This window comes from Mobula birostris, chromosome 28, assembly GCF_030028105.1.
Source record: "Mobula birostris isolate sMobBir1 chromosome 28, sMobBir1.hap1, whole genome shotgun sequence".
In the NCBI taxonomy this organism is placed as follows: domain Eukaryota; kingdom Metazoa; phylum Chordata; class Chondrichthyes; order Myliobatiformes; family Myliobatidae; genus Mobula; species Mobula birostris.
In genome coordinates this window covers 4,553,623-4,578,050 of record NC_092397.1, presented here as the reverse complement: position 1 = coordinate 4,578,050, position 24,428 = coordinate 4,553,623, and the positions used below count along the sequence as shown (strand labels likewise).

The window sequence follows — 24,428 nt, the reverse complement described above, 5'->3', positions numbered from 1 at the left end:
GATACACTTTGAATGAGTTTATTCATTTATTTTTGGCAATATTTTGATTTATCTGCTGTGTGTGATATATGCATTGTGGGTGCACAGTGGTCTGGAGGAACATTGTTTTGTTTGGCTGTATACATGTACCGTCATATGACAAATTTGAACTTAATTCCTCAGACACAAACCGTGGAGCCCACATTCATCAACAGCTGATTCCCAATGCTTCCTGCACCTCAGATTCCACAAACACCACCTTACACAGCAAGGTGTCACCCAATCCAAAGTCAGTGACCAGCTTTCTTTCTTGGGAATGCCAAAGACAGAGAATGTGGTATTATGAAAGTTAGCTAAACCACATAAGCAATCATACCAGGGGTTTCTACACCATCACCCACCAAGCCAAGCGCAGCATTAGATTGATTACATGTTCTGCGTTGGGGGGGGGGGCACAATAGTGTAGTGGCTAGTGTAATACTTTTCAGCACCAGCTGTAAGATCAGGGTTAAATCTTCGATGCTGTCTGCAAGGACTTTGTACCCCGAATCGCGTTCTTTCCTCCCAGTGCTCGTTTCCTTCCACAGTCCAAAGACCTACAGCTTACGCTTAGTGAGTTGTCCTGAAAGTGTGCTGACACTTGTGTATCCTCGAGCGTGTTGGTCATTGGCACAATTCACCGTGTGTTTCGATGTGCACCAGACAAATAAAGCTAATCTTTTATCTATAAGGGAGAATAAAACAAGGTGGACAGGCGATCTTTTGCCTTCCTAGATTCTGCTTGACCTGCCAAGTCTTTCCAGAATTGTTTCTGTTCTAGATTGCAGCATCTAAAGTTCAAAGTAAATTTTATATCAGAGTACATATATGTCACCACATAGAACCCTGAGATTCATTTTCCTGTGGGCAGACTCAGCAAATCCATAGAATATTAACCTGTGACAGGATCAGTGAAAGATCAACCAGAGTGCAGAAGACAACAGACAGTGAAAATGCAAATATAAATAAATAGCAATAAATAACGAGAACATGAGATAATGAGATAAAGAGTCCTAAAAGTGAGATCATTGGTTAGAACATAGAACATATAAATTTGCAGCAAATTACAGGCCCTTCGACTCAAAACGTTGTGTCGACCATGTAACCTACTCTACAGACTGCTTAGAATTTCCCTAGCGCATAACCCTCTATTTCTCTAAGCTCCATGTGCTTTAAGAGGCTCTTAAAAGATCCTATTGTATCCACTTCCACCATCACTGCTGCCGGCAGCACATTCTATGCACCCACCACTGTGTGAAAAAACTTACCCCTGACCTCCCCTCAGTACCCATTTCCATCCCGTGTTAGACATTTCAGCCCTGGGAAAAAGCCTCTGGCTATCCACAAGATCAATGCTCTCCTCATCTTGTGCATCTCTTTCAGGTCACCTCTCATCCTCCGTCGCTCCAAGGAGAAAAGGGCCGAGTACACTCAACCTATTCTCATAAGTTACGCCCTCCAATCCAAGCAACATCCTTGTAAATCTCCTCTGCACTCTCTCTATAGTATCCACATCTTTCTTTTAGTGAGGTGACCAGAACTGAACACAGTACTCCAAGTGGGGTCTGACCAAGGTCTTGTATAGCTGTAACATTACCTCACGACTCTTGAACTCAATCCCACGGCTGATGAATGCCAACACACCACACACCTTAACAGCAATGTCAACCTGTGCAGCAGCTTTGAGTGTCCTATCGACACAGACCCTAAGATCTCTCAGATCCTCCACTCTGCCAAGAGTCTTACCATTTATATTATATTCTGTCTTCAAATCGGACCTATCAAAATGGACCACTTCACACTTATCTGGGTTGAAGTTCATCTGCCACTTCTCAACTGTTCTGCACCCTATTGATGTTCCACTGTAACCTCTGACAACCCTCCAGACTATCCACAATACCCCCAACCTTTGTGTCATCAGCAAACTTACTAAACCACACTTCTACTTCTTCATCCAGGTCATTGATAAAAATCACAAGGAGGAGGGGTCCCAGCGGAACACCACTGGTCATAGTTGTGGGAACATCTCAATGGGTGAGCAAGTGAGTGTAGTTATCCCCTTTTGTTCAAGAGCCTGAAGGTTGAGGGGTAGTAACTGCTTTTGAACTTGGTGGTATGAGTCCTGAAGCACTTGTACCTTCTACCTGATGGCAGCAGTTAGAAAAGTGCATGGCCTGGCATGCTCACACTCCAATCTTGCATAACAAGTAGTCATTACACAAACATTAGAGCCAAATTCCAGGTGACTCCACGACCCTTTGCTCCTGCACTCTGCTCCACCAGGATGCATCTCAGGTATCCTGCCTACCACTGGACATGGTAGTGCAGTGAGGACCCATGCAGGTGGCACAGCACAGCACATCCAACAAGGAAAGAAGCTGAACCACAAACACAAAAGATTCTGTAGATCAACACACACAAAATGCTGGAGGAACTCAGAAGGTCTATGGAAATGAATAGATAGTCAATGTGTCAGGCTGAGATTCCTGATTCAGACAGGAAAGGAAGTGGGGAAGATGCTAGAATAAAAACGTGGGGGGAGGGGAGGGGAAGGGAAGGAGGACAAGCTTGAAGGAGATGGGTGGAGCTGGGTTGATGGCAAAGGGCTGGAGAGGGAAGAATGTGACAGGAGAGTGGACCATAGGAGAAAGCGAAGGAGGAGGGAAGCCAGGGGGAGGTGATAGGCAGATGAGAAGAGGCAAGAGGTCAGAGCTGGAAATAGAAGAAAAGGGGAAGGGTAAGGAGTTTGTGTTTTTAATCAGGAGAAGTTGATGTTCATGCCATCAGGTTGGAGGCAACCCAGATGCAATATAAGGTGTTGCTCCTCTAACCCTAAGGGTGGCCTCATCGTGGCACAAGAGGAGGCCATGGACTGACAAGTTGGAACGGGAATGGGAATTGGAATTGGAATTAAAATGTTCAGACACTGGGAAGCTCCGCTTTTGGTGGATGGAATGCCAAATCAGTAGATGCTGGAAGTCTTGAGCAAAATGCTAGAGGAACTCAGTAGGTCAGGGAGCATCAATGGAAGGAAATAATGTCTCTGGCCAAGACCTCTCATCTGGGCTGGAAATGAAAGAGACAGAACCCAGAATAAAATGGGGGGAGGGAAGGAGTACACGCTGGCAGGTGATAGGTGAAGGGGAAGGTGGGTGGGTGATAGGTGGAAGTGGTAAGGGGCTGAAGAAATCTGATAGGAGAGGAGAGTGAACCATAGAAGAAAGGGAAGTAGGAGGGGAACCAGAGATGATGGACAGATGAGGAGAAGAGAGGGAGAGGGGGGGAGTGGAGTAGAAACTACCAGAAGTTAGAGAAAGCGATATTAATGCCACCAGGTTTGAGGCCATCCAGATGAACCAGCCTGCTTTCCTGGCCCGCCTTCATGATGACTGCAATTCCTGGCAAATTGCAGGAGAGATAAACCCCACCTACCACAGTTTACCACGTCAGAAAACTATGACAATATGGGTGAATCAGTATGCCAGTGGTGACTCAGTTAAAGTATTAGTAAGCAATTCCACACTATCCCTTCAGAAGGCTTCCAGGTGAAAAATCGCTCACTGCGGGCACCTCTACGCCCTGTATACACAAGCAAGGACAAACCACAAAGAACCAATGAAGTATTTACATGTCTCTAGTGTCATGACTGCTGAGTTTCACCAACTTGCTTATGACCAGGTATGAGCACTGTCACAAATACCAATGTGATAATGAGCAATACGATACCGGAGGATAAATATTGACTACAGGACACTGGAGAACTCGTTCCTCTTATAAAACAAAAAACACACCACCTGGCCCCTTGTGCCCTCACTACCATTAAGACTATGGCTGGCCCTGCACTTTCCTGGGGGCGTCTGTGGGATTTTATTATCACCCGATGGGGGAATGGAGTGCTGGTTTATAGTTTACCTGGAAGTCAACACATTCTTTGGTAATTTTCTGACAGTATTAGCTTTGAATTTGTTGGCGTGTCTGGAATGGGGTGTTGGACAGATGTCAACCCTGCCGACTCAGACACCAATGACTGAGAAATGGGTTGAAGGAAAATTGCCAGAGGGAGAATCAAACCAGAAGTTGACTATTGGGGGTGGTAGAAGAAAGGACGTGCAGATGATGAGGCTGAACTCAGGTTGAAGGAGTAACACCTCATATACCGTCTAGGTAGTCTCCAGCCCCTTGGTATGAACACAGAATTCTCCAAATTCCGGTAATTCCCTCCCCCTCCCTTCCCCTATCCCTATGTCACTCTGCCCCCTCCCCCAGCTGCCTATCACCTCCCTCATGGTTCCGCCTCCTTCTACTACCCATTGTGTTTTCCCCTATTCTTTCTTCACCTTTCCTGCCTATCACCTCCCTGCTTCCTCTCCCCCACCCCTTTATCTTTCCCCTTACTGGTTTTTCACCTGGAACCTACCAGCCTTCTCCTTCCCACCTTCCCCCCACCTTCGTTATAGGGCCTCTGCCCCTTCCCTCTTCAGTCCTGACGAAGGGTTCTGGCCCGAAACATCGACCGATCTTTTCCACGGATGCTGCCCGACCTGCTGAGTTCCTCCAGCGTGTTGTGAGTCTTGCTTTGACCCCAGCATCTGCAGAGTATTTTGTGTGCAGAGACAGGAAACTACACTACAGTTTATTAACTGGACAGCAGGACCAACCAAGTATTTAAGCCTTACAGTCAGTGACATGGTAGCATAACGCTTTACAGTGCCAGCGATCCAGCTTCAGTTCCCGTCTCTCCATGACCATGTGGGTTTCCTCCTGGTGTTCCGGTTTCCTCCCACATCCCGAAGGCGTATGGGTTAGTCATTAAGTAGTGGGCTTGCTATGTTGGCAATGGAAGCGTGATGACACTTGTGGGCTGCCCCCGGCACATTCACAGACTATGTCGGTCACTGATGAAAACGACGCATTTCACTGGGCACATAATAACTAAAGCCAATCACTCCAAACTCATCAAAGCCCATATACTCAACAATATTTTATATATAATAAATGTTGCACCCTGGCACGGGCGCTGGGCATTTCTCGGCATGATCTATTCCATTTTTTTCCCTCAACCACCAACCTACGTGCATCACAATCCCTCAGCGCAATTCATCCAGTTATGTGAAAACGCTCAAATTTTAAACAATAGTGTTTTTTTAAAAAAGAAGATACACAACAAGGAACAGTTACTTCCTGCTGGTTTCTGACCTTGGTTACTGATACTAGCACTGACAGCCAAAAGAAACTTCCAACTATAATTAGCCTCTTCCTCGACATTGGAACCTACAAGGCTCAGAGTACCTGGGCACGAGTTTAAAGGTACAGGCCAGACTAACACTATCACAAGTTACTTGCAAGCATTATCACAGTAAATAATCTTGGACAAACATCTAACGAGTTGGGAGGTAGAATGGACTCAGGGATCAAGGGTAGATAAAAAAAAATACTGGAGGAACTGAACAGGTCAGGCAGCATCGACTGTTGTTACTTTTCACGCCTTGTGGTGTAGTTCTGCCGTTTTGTTTGCATTGTCTGGTTTTTTTTGAGGCCCAGTTGCTAGCTCGACACTCAACCCAGCACAGATGGAAAGCGTGCAAGAAAATGGCCCGATTCAAAGCTGGGACCACTTGCCTTGAAGACCGGTGTGGTTGCCACCAGCCAGCATGGGCAGCATCTATGGAGGGAGATAAACAGTCAGTGTTTCAGGTTGAGACCCTTCCGGACTGGACTGGTGGTGGGGGGGGGGGGAATTGCAGGACAGAAGAGATGGAAAGCCAGAATAAGAAGGTGAGTGGAGGGCGATGTTCCGTCTGAGGTGTGTGCATGCACATATTTTTGCTGCCTGCACATAAAGGAATTTAAACTGCACACAAAAGGTTATCACCCTCTACCTTCTTGGCATAGTAAGTATATTTCACGATCGTACACAATCACATTTCCTTCTGTGTTGACAACATGGAGTTTGTGATGATTTGTCTGGAGGTTTAGAACTGGCTTATTTACATTATTGTTATTGAAATTATTCAGTGAGCACGTGTTGTCACTGGGCAAAAAATTGCACAGCACAAGATTTTTGTGCACACTGGTCATTACAAATTAGAGGGAACATTGGTGGAGGGGGAGGACGACAAGCCGGCAGGTGATAGGTGAGACCAGGTGAGGGGGAAGATGGGTGGGGGACAGGGGGGAAGAAGTGAGACACTGGGAGGTGATAGGTGAGGGGGAAGGTGAGTGGGTGGATGAAGTGAGACACTGGGAGGTGATAGGTGAGACCAGGTGAGGGGGAAGGTGGGTGGGTGGGGGAGAGGGAGGATGAAGTGAGACACTGGGGGGTGATAAGTGAGACCAGGTGAGGGGGAAGGTGGGTGGGTGGGTGGGGGGCAGGGGGGATGAAGTGAGACACTGTGGGGTGATAGGTGAGACCAGGTGAGGGGGAAGGTGGGTGGGTGGGGGAGAGGGGGGTTGAAGTGAGACACTGGGAGGTGATAGGTGAGACCAGGTGAGGGGGAAGGTGGGTGGGTGGGGGAGAGGGGGGTTGAAGTGAGACACTGGGAGGTGATGGGTGAGACCAGGTGAGGGGGAAGATGGGTGGGGGAGAGGGAGAATGAAGTGAGACACTGGGAGGTGATAGGTGAGACCAGGTGAGGGGGAAGGTGGGTGGGTGGGGGAGAGGGGGGTTGAAGTGAGACACTGTGGGGTGATAGGTGAGACCAGGTGAGGGGGAAGGTGGGTGGGGGAGAGGGGGGATGAAGTGAGACACTGGGAGGTGATAGGTGAGACCAGGTGAGGGGGAAGATGGGTGGGGGAGAGGGAGAATGAAGTGAGACACTGGGAGGTGATAGGTGAGACCAGGTGAGGGGGAAGGTGGGTGGGTGGGGGAGAGGGGGGATGAAGTGAGACACTGGGAGGTGATAGGTGAGACCAGGTGATGGGGAATGTGGGTGGGTCGGGGAGATGAAGTGAGACACTGGGAGGTGATAGGTGGAAGATGGAAGGAGGAAAAAATATTGAGAATATGATTTTAGAGTCCTAGAAGCAGAGTCCATAGGTTGTGGAATCAGTTCGCTGTTGGGATGAGAAGTTATCCACAGTGGTTCAGGAGCCTGATGGTTGAAGGGTAATAACTGTTCCTGAATCTGATAGTGTGGGATTAAAGCTCTTGTACCTCCTTCCTTCCTGACGGCAGCAGTGAGAAGAGAGTATGGCTTGGATGCTGGATGTCCTTGATGAAGAATGCTGCTCTCCTGCAACAGTGCTCCTTGCGGCGAATGAGGGCAAATCTACAAGGTTGGCAAAAAACCCCATCTGGTTCACCATGGCCCTCCCTGACCCATGGAGCATTTGCAGGTCTCGCAATTCAAAGACCTGGCAAACCCCAGTTCAGCTATCAGCAATTAAAGATGGGCAATAAATGCCAGTGACGCTCAAATCCCAGGCTAAATAATAATAAAAAAATTCTGTAAGTCTAAAGATCAAACTGGAAAGATAAGCTGAGATAGCTCTCCTGCACACAGTCCAAACCTCTGGTTCAAGACTAGCCTTACTGGATGGGAAGCAGCCAGAGAAATACAAGGAAGTCTAAATCTACAAGGAGTGCTGTCACAGGAAAGCAGCGCCCATCAAGAACATGGAGCATCGAAGCCACGCTCTCTTCTCGCTGCTGCCATCAGGAAGGAGATACACAAGCTTTAGGTCCCACAGCACCAGATTCTGGAAGTTATTACCCTTCAACCATCCATCATGAAGGACACTCCCCCCTCCCCCAAAACATTCAGGCCATGTCCTCTCCTCTCTGTTGCCATCAAGGTGGTGGAACAGGAGCAGGACTCATACCACCAGGTTCAGGAACAGTTATTCCCTTGAACCATCAAGCACTTGAACCAGAGTGGATAACTTCACTCACCCCAACACTGTTCCCACAACCTATGGACTCACTTTCAAAGACTCTTCAGCTCATGTTCTTGATATTTATTATTTCCTTTTTTTTGCTTTTGTGTTTGCACAGTTGTTGTCTTTTGCACCTGCTGGGTGTGGTCTTTCACTGATTCTATTATAGCTGCTGGATTCAGCAACCAATCTCAGGGTTGTATACAAATCACAATCTGGTTTAATATCACTGGCATACGTTGTGAAATTTGTCGTCTTTGTGGCAGCAGTACAATGCTATACACGATAATATACAATAAAAACTGAATTTACAGTAAATATATACAAGCCCATTCATATATGAGTGTCCATTCAGAAATCTGAAGTCAGAGGGGAAGAAGCTGATCCTGAATCGTTGAGTGTGTGTCTTCAGGCTCCTGTACCTCCTCCCTGATGGTAGCAATGAGAACAAGGAATGACCTGGGTGAGGGGGGTTTCTTAATGATGGATGCGGCCTCTCTGAGGCTCCTTGAACATACCTTGGATACTACAGAGGCTAGTGCCCATGATGGAGCTGTCTAAGTTTACAACTCTCTGCAGCTTACTTTGATCCTGTGAAGAAGTACCCACCCATATCAGACGGTGATGCAACCATTTAGAATTATGGTGACATGTATGTACTTTGATAATAAATTCACCTTGGAATTTGAACTGCGACATCTTTCTTTCACAGAAGCACACGTTGGAGAGTGAACAGTGAAAGTCGGTGGAGATGACATTACATCAGGTGACCAAGGAGTTGCTACTGAGGGTTTAAGTGGACAGGAGGTCAGAGAAACGGTCAGCTCAAATAACGGCACCACTGGATCCTTTAAAGACAATTATACAAGCTGAGTGCTGGGATAAAGTGTCTTTATAGAACAGCCTGGGTTTCCCGGTCGCAAGGCCTGCATAATTCCTTGCAAGTGGCATCACAGGTAGAAAGAGGAGCACACACAAAATGCTGGAGGGACTCAGCAGGCCAGGCAGCATCTATGGAAAAGAGTAAACAGTCAATATTTAAGGCCAAGACCCTTCTTCAGGACTGGAAAGGAAAGGGAACAGGAAGACGGCAGAATAAAAAGGTAGGCAGAGGGGAAAGAGAATAGCTAAAAGAGGATAAGTGAAGCCAGGTGGGTGGGATAGGGATAGGGCTGCAGAAGTGGGAATCTGATAGGAGAGGAGAGTGGACCACATAGTTTTTCAAGGAGGTTACCAGGGAAGTTGATGAAGGCAAGGCAGTGGATGTTATCTACATGGACATTGCCCTGCATGTGAGGCTGGTCAAAAAGGTTCACTTCCTTAGCATTCAGGATGAGGCAGTGGGAGAAACCAGAGAATGTTTGAAGATGGTTGCCTCTCTGATTAGAGGCCTGTGATTAGTGGAGATCAGTGCTGGGTCCATTGCTTGTCATCAGTATCAACAATCTAAGCAATAATATGGTTAACTGGATCAGCAAATTTGCACATGTAATGAAGTTTAGAGGTATAGTAGATAGTGAAGAAGGCTATCAAAGCTATTTAATGCAGACAAGTGTGAGGTTTTGCACTTTGGGAGGACCAACCAGGGTAAGGCCTGAAACAATAAATTTTAAGAAAACACTATGTACACTAGAACACAGTTAGATTGACACCACCTGGCAGAGAGGAATAACCAACAACATACAGAACAGTTGGATAAAACATTTAAGGATATGTTTTCATCAAGAAAAACAGGATTCAGCATAGGTCTTACACAATGAACAGGAGGGCACTGAGGAGCGTGGTAGAACAGAGAAATCTGAGAATACAGGTCCATAATTCATTGAAAGTGGAATCACAGGAAAATCGGCTCATAAAGAAAGCTTTTGGCACATTGACCTTAATAAATCTGGGTACTGAGTGTAGGAGTTGGGATGTTATGTTAAACTTGTACAAGACAACGGTGAGGCCTAATTTGGAGCATTGTGTGCAGTTCTGGTCGCCTACCGACAGGAAAGATATTGATAAGATTGAAAGGGCACTGAGAAAATTTAAAAGGATGTTGCCGGGACTTGAGGATCCGAGTTGTAGAGAAAGGTTGAATAGGTGAGGACTTTACTCCCTGGAGCGTAGGAGAAGGGGAGATTTGATAGAGGTGTACAAAATGAGGAGTATAGATAGGGTAAATGCAAGCAGGCTTTTCCCCACTAAAGTTGGGTAAGACTAAAACTAGAGGTTACAGGTTAAAGATGAAAGGTGAAACATTTAAGGGGCATCTGAGAGGGAACTTCTTACTACAGAGGATGGTAAGAGTGTGAAACAAGCTGCCAGAAAAAGTGGTGGATGGGGGTTGTATTTAAATATTTCAGAGAAGTTTGAACAAGTACATGTAAAGTGAGGTATGGGGGGGGGGGGCTACGTTTCGGGTGCAGGTTGACGGGACCAGGGAAATAGTTCAGCATGCGACTAGAAAGGCCAAAGGCCCTGTTTCTGTGCGATAGGACCCTATGACTCCTAATGCAAGGGGAAAGGGCATTGCCACCAATCTGCTATGCTTGTGTTGGAGAAGCAGCAGACCGCAATTATGGAAGATTCAAAGCCCCCCCTCTCTAAGCTGTTACTGGAAGCAGACCAGCATTTACAGCCGATTAGTTCGCACAGCCAGACATGGTGAGGCTAAAATCAGAGGTGCATGGCATAGTAGAAAGAGAAACAGAGAATTTTTAAAAATCTAATTTAAGGCCTAAAGAGGATTGACGTTCGATGCATTAATCACCAAATGTCATGGACAGGCACAGGAAAATTTATTTTGTTCAGAGATCCAGCAGGATAACAGGTCCTTCCGGCCTAACAAGCTTGTGCTGCCCAATGACACCCATGTGAACAATTAACTTACTTTGGAATGTGGGAGGAAACCGGAGCACCCAGAGGTTACCTATGCGAGCACGGGGCCAAGATACAAAGTTGGGAACTGGAATTATAAAGGTGGAGGACTGGACCTCCAGGCAGTGACGCAATGGCAGGGTCATACAAAGCTCTGGTTTGAAGATGCTGGAATGAACTTTGTGTGCCGTTTTCTTGGATGCTGTGGTCACGCAAAGTGCAACAAATCTTGAAGGTTTAATCTCCATCATTACGGACCCCCATCACCCAGGTCATGCCTTATTCTCATTGCCACCATCAGGGAGGAGGTACAGGAGCCTGAAGACCACACTCAGTGACTCAGGAACAGATTCTTCCCCTCTGCCATCCAATTTCTGAATGGACATTGAGCCCATGAACTCACAACTCCTTTATTTCTATTTTTGCACTACTTAATTTAACTAATTAACACACATTTTTCAATTTTGTATAACTTTGTACTGCTGCAGCAAAGACGACAAATTCCGCAACACCTGCCTGATTCGGATTCCTGCCCAACAAGCTGTACCACCCAGCAACCCCCCTATTTAACTCTGGCTCAATCACAGGACATTTTTTTTTGGCGTGTGCCTGCGTGCGTCCGTGATGATGTCTTTTTCATGGCTTTTACAAGGCACAGAGCGAGAGAGAGAGACTGTGTGGCGCGCCACTCCTCACACAGACATTTTTGCAGTATTTTCCCCTTAATTTTACGAGGTCGAGTTGCGATCTCGACACTCAATCTGGCACAGATGGAAAGCGTGCTCGGGAGCGGATCCGACTGCTTTCGAACCCGGGAACCTCCGCTCCCGGGTCCGGCGCCGATGTCATTCCGCCACCAGCCGGCCCCACAGGACAATTTACAATGACCAATTAACCAACTTTGGAGCACCGAGAGGAAACCCACACGTTCAGCGGAAGGACATACAAACATCTTACAGGTGATGTCAGAATTGAACTCTGAGCTGTAATAGCGTCACTCTAGCATAGCCTCCTATATGACCAATTAACCACTAATCCGTATACCTTTGGGATGCAAGCAAAACGTGCAGCGCCCAGAGGAAACTCACGGGATCAAGGGGAGGATGCAGGATAGTATGGAATTGAACCTGGGTTACCGATACTGTAATAGTGTTCTGCTAACGACCGTGCTGCCTTCTTTAACTGATCGCAACAGTCTCCTGTATTCCAAGAACACCTATTTCTTCTCCTGTCTGTCCTCATAACTAAAGTCTCTCATCCCCAGGCGAGAGTGGACCATGAGGAAAAAAGGAAGTGGGGGACGGTGCCAGGCAGGTGAGGAGAAGAGGAGAGGAGAGGTGAGAGGGGAGCCAGGGTGGGGAATGGAAGAAAAGGGAAGGAAGCGGGGAAAAATTACTGTTACACAAAACTTGTATGGACCTGATGGACTGAGCATCCTCCTGCTCTGTAGTCCTTGTGTGATTCACACTGAAGAGGGCGAGAGGAAACTGGACCTCACAAAAACTATGTTACATAAAACATAGAATAGTACAGCACAGTACAGGCCCTTCGGCCCACATTGTTGTGCCGACCCTCAAACCCTGCCTCCCATATAACCCCCCACCTTAAATTCCTCCATATACCTGTCTAGTAGTCTCTTAAATTTCACTAGTGTACCTGCCTCCACCACTGACTCAGGCAGTGCATTCCACGCACGAACCACTCTCTGAGTAAAAAACCTTCCTCTAATATCCCCCTTGAACTTCCCACCCCTTACCTTAAAGCCACGTCCCCTTGTATTGAGCAGTGGTGCCCTGGGGAAGAGGCGCTGGCTATCCACTCTATCTATTCCTCTTATTATCTTGTACACCTCTATCATGTCTCCTCTCATCCGCCTTCTCTCCAAAGAGTAAAGCCCTAGCTCCCTCAATCTCTGATCATAATGCATACTCTCTAAACCAGGCAGCATCCTGGCAAATCTCCTCTGTACCCTTCCCAATGCTTCCACATCCTTCCTATAGTGAGGCGACCAGAACTGGACACAGTACTCTTAAATGGGGCCTAACCACTGTTTTATAGAGCTGCATCATTACCTCGTGAATCTTAAACTCTATCCCTCGACTTATGAAAGCTAACACCCCATAAGCTTTCTTAACTACCCTATCCACCTGTGAGGCAACTTTCAGGGATCTGTGGACATGTACCCCCAGATTCCTCTGCTCCACCACACTACCAAGTATCTTGCTATTTACAATCGCTGGATTATGAGGTTAGGGTTAATCGGGGCTGTGGGGTTATTTGGGCGACGTGGATCAAAGGGCTGGAAGGGTCGACTCTGCGCTGTATCATTAAATACTCTGACTTGTCATTTTTTTTTCCTAGTCCTGAGGAAGGGTCTTAGCCCGAAATGTTGACTGTTTACTCTTTTCTATAGATGCTGCCTGGCCTGCTGAGTTCCTCCAGCATTTTGTGTGTTTTGCTTTGAAATTAGCATCTGCAGATTTTCTTGCGTTTGAAATACAAATCTAGGTTGAAGATCTACTTTGATGTATCTGGTCTGGGTAGGACAGGAGGAAAGAGGAATTACAATTGGATAACATTCTGTATGGGCAACAGGAAAACCAGTTATACCACCTCTCACCACCCAGAAGGCTTGCTAAGAAGCCGGTGGACATAACATTGAAGTGGTTCAAATATGGAGGAGAAGGGCATTGAGGGCAATGGCGTGGGTGTGATAGATGGGACAAGGCAGAAGACTGGACCAACAGATCCATTTCTGTGCTGTAGTGCTCCATGACTCTATAAGAGTTCAGGCATAGCTAAATGGTTGCAGAATCTGAAGAGCCCACTGTAACACACCATCCAGGCCCACACATCAATGACTAAGGACACACCAGAAAAATTATCAAGACAGCACTGAATCTTCAGGAGAGGAAAGAGAGAAAACACAAACTGGGGGAGGGGGGAGAAGGGAGGTGGATAAGGCCGTCTCTTTGCCATCTACCCCACCCCCCCACCTTTGTCCTAGTCTCCTTCATGGGATCACGTTGAATAACGGTAGCAAACATACAGATCAAGGCAAATTAGAGCCAGCGGTCATAAACAGAGGATCTGCAGGTGCTGGAAATACAGAACAACACACACACAAAATGCTGGAGGAACTCTAACAGGTCAGGCAGCATCTATGGAGAGGAATAAAATTATGACTTTTTGGGCCAAGATCTTTCATCAGCACTGGAAAGCCCTGATGAAGACTAGATCAGGCTTTGCAGTCCTGATGGGAGGTCTTGACCAGAAACGTTGACTCTCCGTTCCTTTCCACAGACGCAGCCTGACCTGCTAAGTTCCTCCAGCACTTTGTGTGTGTTACTCAGAGTCAATGGTACTCCATTCAGAAATAATGGAAGGCCGACACCTGACTATACTTGGTGACTGAAAACACCACACTCTGGAAGGAAATAGATGCTCCAGCACAACCAGACTCACCAAACCAGCAAATAGAATGCACACACATGCACTGGGCCCTGCTCGTGCCTAGAAACAAACAAGGCAACCATTTCATGCACTGCGGAACAAGTACAGGAAGCCCTCTTTTCATCCCCATCCTCCCCGACGTGAAACCAACCCAGCTCACTAACTGAATTAGTCACACGGCGATACCGCCTGCCCCCACTCCACACACAACACATCCCCGTCACGGCCACGCCGGGGAAAAGCAACAAGAGGATGTCGGGGCAGTGTAGCGGTCAGCATGACACTATTACAGCTCAGTACGTTCTGGAGTTTGAAGCTCAATTCCAGGGCCGTCTGTGAGTAGCTCGTACGTTCCCTTTCCTCCCACAGCCCAAAGACCTGGTTAGTAGGTTAATTGATCACTGTACTGTTGATTGCCCTGTGATTAGGCTAGGGCTAAATAGGAGGGTTGCTGGGTGGTGGACCGGAAGGGCCAATTCCACGATTATCTCTAAATAACCAAGTACTTCTTTAGCCTTTCCAAAAATATAAATGTGTATTTACATTTTATTTCTTATAGATTTGTATTCTAAATTGCAAAGTACTGCTGCCACAAAAACAAATTTTACGACATGTCAGCTTCGGGATAGAAGCACACCCCTTTAGAACAGAGATAAGGAGGAATTTCCTCAGCTGGGAGTGGTGAATCTTTGGAAAGCAGAAGTTGATAGGTTCTTGATCAGTCAGGATGTTGAAGGTTACAGGGAGAAGGCAGGAGAATGTGGTTGGGGGGAGGCGGGGCTAATAGATGGAATGGCAGAGCAGACTCAATGGGCTGAATGGCCTAATTCTGTACCCTTTACCACACCTGGTTCTGATTCTCACAGCACATTGTAGGTTACTAGCATTTAGCTCCCACCCCTAAAATAAATTCCTCCCCCTCGACAAGGTTGTGACTCATGACTCCACAGCCACACCCAGTTTTGTCCAAGGCCATCTAGATATGCAAACCGAGAATGGGCATGTCAACAGCAGTAACCTGAGGGTGTTACATTCAAACCTGCCCCACAGCCATCAGTCACGCTGCTATACAAGGCAATGTCGAACACTTAACAGGTTAGGATTCACTTCTGGGCAATGTACTTTTGGAAGGCTGTCAAGCAGGAGCAGGAATGGGAGATCTTCCTCGAATATTCCAAACCAAAAGGGACTTCATGAAAAGCTGAAAATGCTCTCTTCAGTAACCAAGATTTAGGAGGATTATAATAGACTAGCTTTATTTGTCACATGTACATTGAAACATACAGTGAAATGAGTTGTTTGCAACAATGGCCACCAAGGATGTGCTGGGGACAGACCACATGTGTCTCCACGCTTCCGGCACCAACGTAGCATGCACACAACTTACAAACCTTAACCTGTACATCTTTGGAAAGTACCAAGTAAATTTATTATCAAAGTACGTACACGTCACCACATACAGATTCAATTTCCTGTGGGTATACCTAGCAAATCTACAGAATAGTGACTGTAACAAGATCAATGAAAGAGTGCAGAAGACAACAAACTGTGCAAATACAAATATAAATAAGTAGCAATAAATAACAAGAACGTGAGGTAACGAGATAAATAGTCCATAAAGTGAGCTCACTGGTTGTGGGAACATCTCAATGGATGGACAAGTGAGTGTAGTTATCTCATTTTGTTCAAAAGCCTGATAGTTGCGGGGTAGTAACTGTTCTTGAACTTGGTGGTGTGAATCCTGAGGCTCTTGTACCTTCTACCTGATGGTAGCAGCGAGAAACGAGCATGGCCTGGGTGGTGGGGATCTCTGATGATGGATGCTGCTTTCCTACCACAGCGTTTCATGTAGATGTGCTCAATGGTCGGAACCCGGAGCACCCAGAGGAACACGCATGGTCTCGGGCAGAACATACAAACTCCTTACAGACATCAGCGGGAATGGAATCCCTATCTTACAGCTATAAGTGTTACGCAAAGTGCTACACTACCGTGCTACCCAATATCCTTACACTGTGGGTTGTCATCTGCAAAGCTGCTTGAAAAGGTGGTTGGAAGTTGAATCGACAGGAACTTTCGGAAAAGCTTTGGTTACATACTCGGAACAAGCAGTCCTTTTTGCACAACTGGCCATTCGGCTGGTGCTTGCACTTGCAACGACCAGTGCCGTTTTATTCCCAAATTATTCACCCAGAACCCTCACATAAACTAGGTCAGAGTCATACAACATGAAACAGGCCCCTCGGCCCAACTGGTCCATGCCATCCAAGCCAATTCCATTTGCCAGCCTTTGGTCCAAGCTCGAATCTGCTAAGGTGCCTGTACTGACGGAATGTTGCACTGTTGAAGGGACAATACTGAGAACGTGCTTTACAGGCAGGCGGCCACCCTCCCCCCCAACCAGGTTACGACAGGAGTCTGTCCCTGAGAGATTTTTCCACAAATCTGGAATTGACAAGAGGAACACAGAAATAGCGGTGACAGGAGAGTGAAACCATCACCCTTCCTCACTACCTCCAGTGAGTGTGTGGGCCTGGTCAGTGCTCCCTGCTCTGCTTGACTTCATCCAGCACTCCAATTATTGCAGCTCAGGGGGGCACGGTTGGGAAGGAAGGCTCTGGTCCCACCTGGGCCTGTAGCCCTCCAGCAGCCAGTAGATTCAGCCCACTGGCTTGCCAGACACTTGTTCCTACGACAGCTACCCATAAATGAGTGATGGTAACCCAGCGAGGCCTGTACGTGACTTCTTTCAGTGAGAGTTAAAACAAAGCCCCAACTACCTTCTTGGTTGATGATCAGCAAGGGTGATCTCCTGGGCTACTGGAGCCTAATACAGGTCCTCTCCTGGTTTTGACAGGTTTCTGCCGCCGTGAACTGTTCATAATCGAAACACCCCCATAGTCATACAGCACTACAACACAGAAATAGGCCCATTGACCCATCATTCTGCCTAGTCCCATCGACCTGCACCTGGACCACTGCCCTCCATACCCCTCCCATCCATATATCCAACCAAATTTCTCTTAAATGACCCCAAATTCACCACTTATGCAGGCAGCTTGTTCCACATTCTCACCACCCTCTGAGTGAAGTCATCCCTCCCTCAGGTTTCTTTTAAACTTTTCACCTTTGACCCTTAACCCATGAGCTCTATCACCCAGCTCAGTGGTAAAAGCCTGCTTGCATTTACCCCTATCTACACCCCTCAGAATTTAGTAAACCTCTATCAAATCTCCCAGTCTTCTATGTTCTAGAGAATAAAGTCCTAACCTATTCACTCTTTCCCTATAATTCAGATCCAGGCTGTCCTGACTGAGCACTGCTGTGACATTTTCCCTCACTAGTAACACCACCCCTCCTCCTTTCATCCCTCCTGCTCTGTCAGAGGAGTTTCGAGCTGCCAGTCCTGCCCCTCCTGTAACCAAGTCTCACTAATGTCGTATTTCCACCTGCTGATCCATGCCCTGAGCTCATCTGCCTTTCCTATGATTCTCACTGCGTTGAAATACACGCAGTTCAGAACATTAGTCACACCATGACCTTGCACGTAGGCTTAACAACATCTTTCTCCATGACCATTACACACTCTGCTCTGGTGTTCTGGTTCCCATTTCCCCTGCAATTCATGTGTCTACACCTCAGCCCCACATTCCTCACCCGGTACGGAGGGGAGAGGGCCACGGCCAGTCGGGATATTTGGTCTGTTTGCTCCCGGGTCTTGCCAAGTTGGTGTGGGATAGTCAAGGGCTCTGCATGAGCCCACTGCCTACCCCTCTTCCGGGATCACATCCGCACCCGGGTGTATCTGGCGAAGAAGCCCGCAGTCTCTATGAGCACAATAACGATTTCTGGGAACAGTGGGCCCCCAAATCTGTTGCAGATGGTAATAATCGTATTTTAATTTGAAACTGTACATGGTTTATGAAGAGACAAGACATTCCACAGATGCTGGAAATCCAGAGCAACACATACAAAAAGAAACGCTGGAGGAACTCAACTTCTCTGGAGTTGATGTTTCAGGCCAAGACCCTTCATCAAGACTCAGAATAGTTCATGACGTCCTGATTAGTGTATAGTTGTGAACTTTTTTTTAAAAAACAAAAATTTATTCACAGTCAGAAATGTAGCACAAACACAAAAGACCAGCAAACCTTTCCATCTTTTCCCACTAGTCTTCAGAAACACTTTGGGAATACACGGGTCAAGTATTCATAAACTGGGTGGGGTGGTGGCTAGATTAATTCCTCTACAAACCACTGAAACTGATATACATGCAAGCTACCAATGGAAGAAATGTGATCGAACTGTTCAGTGTTCCATATTACAACAGTAACAGCAATGAAGAAAGTTTTTTTAAAGCAGTTTGAACGCCTTGAAATGAAGGGAGAAACTTTTCTGTCATGTGTGAGGTCTGAAAACTGCCCACATGTTGGGATAAGATTTCCAGAAGGGTCAAAATTCTGGAGATTTACTGTTTAGATACAAGATAAGGTAGCCACTGCTGGGCACTGCCTGGTGTGCAGCCAGGAAGAAACTAATGAGTTCCATGGGTTTACATTGTACTTGCCTGATTATGAATCAGGTTTATTACCAGTGATAGAAGTCATGAAATTTGCAGCAGTACAGAGCAATAAATAAAAAGTTACGTTAAGGAATGTATAAAAAAAATAAGTAGTGCAAGAGAAAAAAAAAAGTCAGACCAGAAACAATTATTCCACAATCTGGTCCTTTCTTTCCAATCCAGGAGGGACAGGATTAAAACGGTGCATGGGCCAGAAACCCTGCATGGAATTTATACCAGTTCTGATCTCTGGAGAGGCCACTAACTTTCCACCATCAACAATACGCGCAGAACCGAACTCACTGACCAGGTTCTCACCTTTGCAAAGTCCTGTCCTAAACCATCCAATCTTCCTAAATCTCCATAAAGCACAGGAGCAGAAACAAGCCATTAGCCCATCGAGTTATTCCATCACAGCTGGTCTATTATTCCTAATAACCCCATTTTCCTGCCTCCTCCCCATAACCTTTGATGCCCTGATTAATCAAGAACCTATCAGCCTCCACTTTAAATATAGCCAATGACTTGGCTTCCACAGCCGTCTATGGCAATGAATTCCACACATTCACTACCCTCTGGCTAAAGAAATTTCTCATCTTGGTTCTAAAGGGACATTCTTCTCTCCTGAGACTCCCCCATTTTTAGAAATATCCTCTCCATGTCCACTCTATCTAGGCCTTTCAATATTCAAATTTTCAATGAGATCCCCTCCTCATTCTTCTAAACTGCAGGCCCAGAGCCATCAAACACTCCTCATACGTCAACCCTTTCATTCCCGGGATCATTCTCCTGAACCACCTCTGGACCCTCTCAAATAAGGGGCCCAAAACTGCTCATAATACTCCAAATGCAACCTGACCAACGCCTATAGAACCTCAACATCACATCCTTGCTGTCTTCTTGAAATAAATGCTAACATGCATTCACCTTCCTCACCTCTAGTTCTGGCAGATCTCCTACACATCTATCTTTACATCTCTCTTGCACTTGAGATTATTGCTTCAAGTGCTCAGGTTGAAGAACAACCACATTATCATCTCCTTCCCCCACAAAATACTCATTAAAACCCCTCCCTTCACTCTAGAGTATCAACTGTCCTGCTACACAGCTCAGAAGCAATCTATATCCATTTTCAAGTCAAATCAATTTATTGTCATTTAGCAATATACATGTATACCGTCAAACAAGAGAATGTTTTTCCACACCAGGGTGTAAAGCACATAACACACAATAACTTAGGAAAGTAAGAATTAAACCTACAATTCTATATGAATTCCATATGGAATATTTTGGACCGAGTTCAAAAGTCAAGAAGTTACTTTGCAATTTTATAAAACTCTGGTTAGGCCACATCTGGAGTACTGCATATAGTTCTGATTGCCCTACTATAGGAGGGATGTCAAGGCTTTGGAGAGGGTGCAGAAGAGGTTCATCAGAATACTGTCTGGTTTAGAGGGCATCTGCTATCATGAGAGGCTGGACAAACTTGGGTTGTTTTCTCCAGGCGAGGGGAGATCTGATCAAGGTTTATAAGATTATGAGAGACATAGATAGAGTAGACAGGGAATATCTGTTTCCCAAGGTTGAAATGTCTAATAGAGGGCATGCATTGAAGGTGAGAGGGGGGGCAGGTTCAAAGGGGATGTGAGGGGTAAGATTTTTACTCAGAGAGTGGTGGATGCCTGGTGTGGTGGTGGAGGCAAATACATTAGAGGCTTTTAAGAGATGTTTGGATAGGCACATGGATGTAAGGAAGATGGAGGGATCTGGATATAGGTAGGGTAGAGGGATTAGTGTCTGGGTGTTTTTGAACAACACACACAAAATGCTGGAGGAACTCAGCAGGCCAGGCAGCACCTATGGAAAAAAGCAGTCGATATTTCAGGCGAAACTTTGGCAGGACTGGAGAAAAAAATCTGAGGAGTAGATTTGAAAGGTGAGAGGAGGGGAGAGAGAAACACTAGGTGATAGATGAAACTTGGAGGGGGAGGAATGAAGCAAAGAGCTAGGAAGTTGATTGGTAAAAGAGACAGAAGGCCATGGAAGAAAAAGGGGGAGGAGCACCAGAGGGGGGCGATGGGCGGGCAAGGAGATAATATGAGAGAGGGGAAAGGGGATGGAAAATGGTGAGGGGATGGGGGAAGGGGAGGCGTTTCTGGGCGTTCAAGAAATCAATATTCATGCCATTGGGTTGGAAGCTACACTAACGGAATACAAGGTGTTGCTCTTCCAACCTGAGCATGGCCTTATCACGACAGCGGAGGAGGCCATGGATAGACATATCGGAATGGGAAGTGGAATTAAAATTACAACCACTGGGAGATCTCACTTGTTCTGGCGGATGGAGCATAGATGCTTGGCAAAGTAGTCTCACTGATATACTGGAGCCCACACTGAGAGCACCGGACACAGTATATGACCCCAACAGACTCACAGGTCAAATGTTGCCTCACCTGGAAAGACTGTTGGGGCCCAGAATGGTAGAGTGTAGCACTTGTTCTGCTTGCAAGGATAAGTGCTAGGAGGGAGGTCAGTGGAGAGGGACCAATAGACAAGGGAGTCGCATAGGGAGCTATCCCTGCGGAAAGCAGAAAGCGGGAGGAAGAGAAAGATGTGTTTGATGGTGAGATTGAGTTAGAAGTGGCGGAAGTTTCAAAGAATTATGCATTGAATGTAGAGGCTGGTGGGGTGGTAGGTGAGGACAAGAGGAACCCTATCCCTGAGCAAATGTACACGAATGGAAAAGATGTGGTTGAGGGCAGTGTTGATGGTGGAGGAAGGGAAACCCCTTTCTTTGAAAAAAAAAATGACATCGCCTTCACTCTAAAATGAAAAGCCTCATCCTGAGAGCAGATGCAGTGGAGACGGAGGAATTGAGAGAAAGGGATGGTGTTTTTACATGTGGCAGGGTGGGATGAGGTATAGTCTAGGTAGCTGTGAGAGTCCGTTGGTTTATAATGGACATCGGTGCATAAGCTGTCTCCAGACATGAGACAGTGAGATTGAGAAAGGGAAGGGAAGTGTTGGAAATGGACCAGGTGAATTTGAGGGTTGGGTGGAAGTTGGAGGCAAAGTGGATGAAATCGACGAGTTCAGCACGGGTGCAGGAAGCAGTGCCAATGCAGTCGTCAATATAGTGTAGGAAAAGTGTGGGACGGTCACCAGTGTAGGCTTGGAACATAGACTGTTCCACGTAGTTGACAAACAGGCAGACATTGCTGGGACCCATGTGAGTGCCCATAGCTTTTATTTCAAGGAAGTGGGAAGAGCCAAAGGAGAAATTACTTAGAGTGAGGACAAGTCCGCTAGGCGGAGGGGAGTGGTGGTGGAAGGGAACTGGTTGGGTCTGGTGTCTAGAAAGAAATGGAGAGCTCTGAGACCTTCCTGGTGGGGTATGGAGGTGTCTGGGACTGGACATCCATAGTAAAAATATGATGGGGGGGCCAGGGAACCCTAGATGCTGTCTGGCCTGCGGAGTTCCTCCAGCATTTTGTTTTAGTGTGTTGCTTGGATTTCCAGCACCTGCAGATTTTCTCTTGTTTGGGTGTTTCTGATTCGCTTTTCAGCTGGTTCGGCACAACATTGTGGACCAACTGGCCTGTTCCTGTGCTGTACTGCTCCAAGTCCTTTGTTGTTCATTTAGTTAAAGGAGCTCAGAAGGAACTGAGGGGACAAGGACATGTCTCGGGAAAACGAAAACTACTGAGAAGGAGCACACCAGAGAGGCAAACCAGAAATAAAATTTTAAAAAAAAACACTAGAGATTCTGCAGATGCTGAAATCCAGAGCAACGCACACAGAGTGCTGGAGAAGCTCAGGCAGTATCTATAAACAGTAAACCTCTTGGGTTAAGACCCCTCATCAGGACTGAAATCAAGTTAACACTAAGTGTTTTAAATTGAGGCTGCCCCAGTTCCTCACTGGAGCCATAATGAAGCCACTTTAGTTTTACAGATCAGCTGACTCTTATCTGATTTTCTGAAGGGGAATTTTCAAGTGCAGGTTTCCTGCTATTGGGCCTTGGAGGTTCTGTCCCCTCTGACAGGAAATGACAGGGCAATCACGTGCGGAGCTCAACTCTGCTCCACCCAGTACACTTTGAAAGCATTTCTGAGTTAAAGTTGAAAGGAAGAGGAGAGAGAAAATTCGCTGCATCTTGAGCAACAGTGGCCAGTTCTCTAAATTCAAAGTTAGGGGCAGTGGAAGGGAAGCGGTGGACACAGGTCCGATTTCGACAATTTAATCGAACTTTGGGCAAGCACGTGGAGGAATGGAAGCTTACAGTCCAGGTGCCAGTCGACAGGACGAGGCAGATTAACTGCTGAAATGGACTCAAACGGCTGAAGGGCCTATTTCTGTGCTGCAACAATCTATGACTCTATAACTTCAAATCCAAGGCTGACAAACCACTAGTCCCAACATGCAGGAAAGGGGAGGCTTGGGAAGAGGGTCACACTCCCCAAGCTTTCTCTTTCCCAAAAGGAGGTCAGGTTAACACAAGGTCTACAAACCCTACGGAAATGCAACAGGACACTGTCCTGGGATCCCAGCAATTTTCTGGGTCCATCCCTCACCACCATGCCTTTCACCATCAATCTAATGTTCTCAGATAGCTTCCCCTCTTTTACCAACTCTTGCTAAACCTCATCTCACCCTTGACCCCAACCCCACCAGCCACATTACTCGATGTTCGTCCAACATACCCTCGAACCTCATTCGTTACCACAGCCCTGACCTTCACCAAAGTAGAACCTGTATTTCTACACACATTACCCAGATTACCATCCCCAACACACACCCCAACCATAGTGAGAATAACACATTACAGGTTCCTGTGTCCCAACACCAGAGTAGTCCTCAGAGATGCCCCTCCTTGTCAAATTCACACAAACCCCATCAACAATTCTAAACCAAACCATTTTCAGAAATCCGTGTTACCATGGAAGTAGCAGATCCTCTTCCTCTGCTCAAGGAAAACACCCCCTCCCCTCCACCTGAGGACAGACTCCCAACCCTCCAACCACAGATGCTCCCCTCCGCCTGGCACCTTCCTCCCCTGAAACATTCCTTCCCCCTCCCAAACTGACTGGTTATCCTTCCCCACAATGAAATCCCCCAATCACAAACTCCTCTCTCTTCTCCTCCATCTCAGCTCTCACAACCTCAATTCGTCCAACAAACTTCAGAGGCTTCTCTTCCTGTCCAAGCCGCCCCCTCCAACCACCACGTACTCTGCAGGGCGTGACTGTCCCAGTCTACCACAGACTTCTACACCCCCCAACCCTTGCTGAGCCAATGACCCCAGTCACAGCCTCCTCTCACCAGACAAGACCCCCACAGTCAGAAACTCCCTGTCCAAAAATCTCCCCTCACGCACTTGTACCCACTCAAACTCCCTCCCCAACACTCAGGACCCTGAACACCTCCTCCCACACCCACTTGGGACCCTGACCCCCCCCCCACCCATCTTCTCAGACTCCCGGCAACCCTTTCCCCCTCCATCTACCCACATTCCTCCATTCCCTTAGGTGCCCTTCTTCCTGTTGGGAACCCCAATTCCAGACAACATCCCCACCCTCAGATTCACTGACATCCCCCACCCACTCACTCTCATTCTCTCCAGATGGCTCGCCCTAACTCACAGACCCCACATTCCCGG

The 24,428-nt window shown here is 46.9% G+C and overlaps 1 protein-coding gene across 3 annotated transcripts in view; it reads right to left on the bottom strand.

Moving 5' to 3' along the window:
• The window catches only part of mta2 (metastasis associated 1 family, member 2), a 106,761-nt gene that overhangs the window by 78,277 nt on the left and 4,056 nt on the right, over positions 1-24,428 (bottom strand). The gene's annotated exons all lie outside the window — the stretch shown is intronic.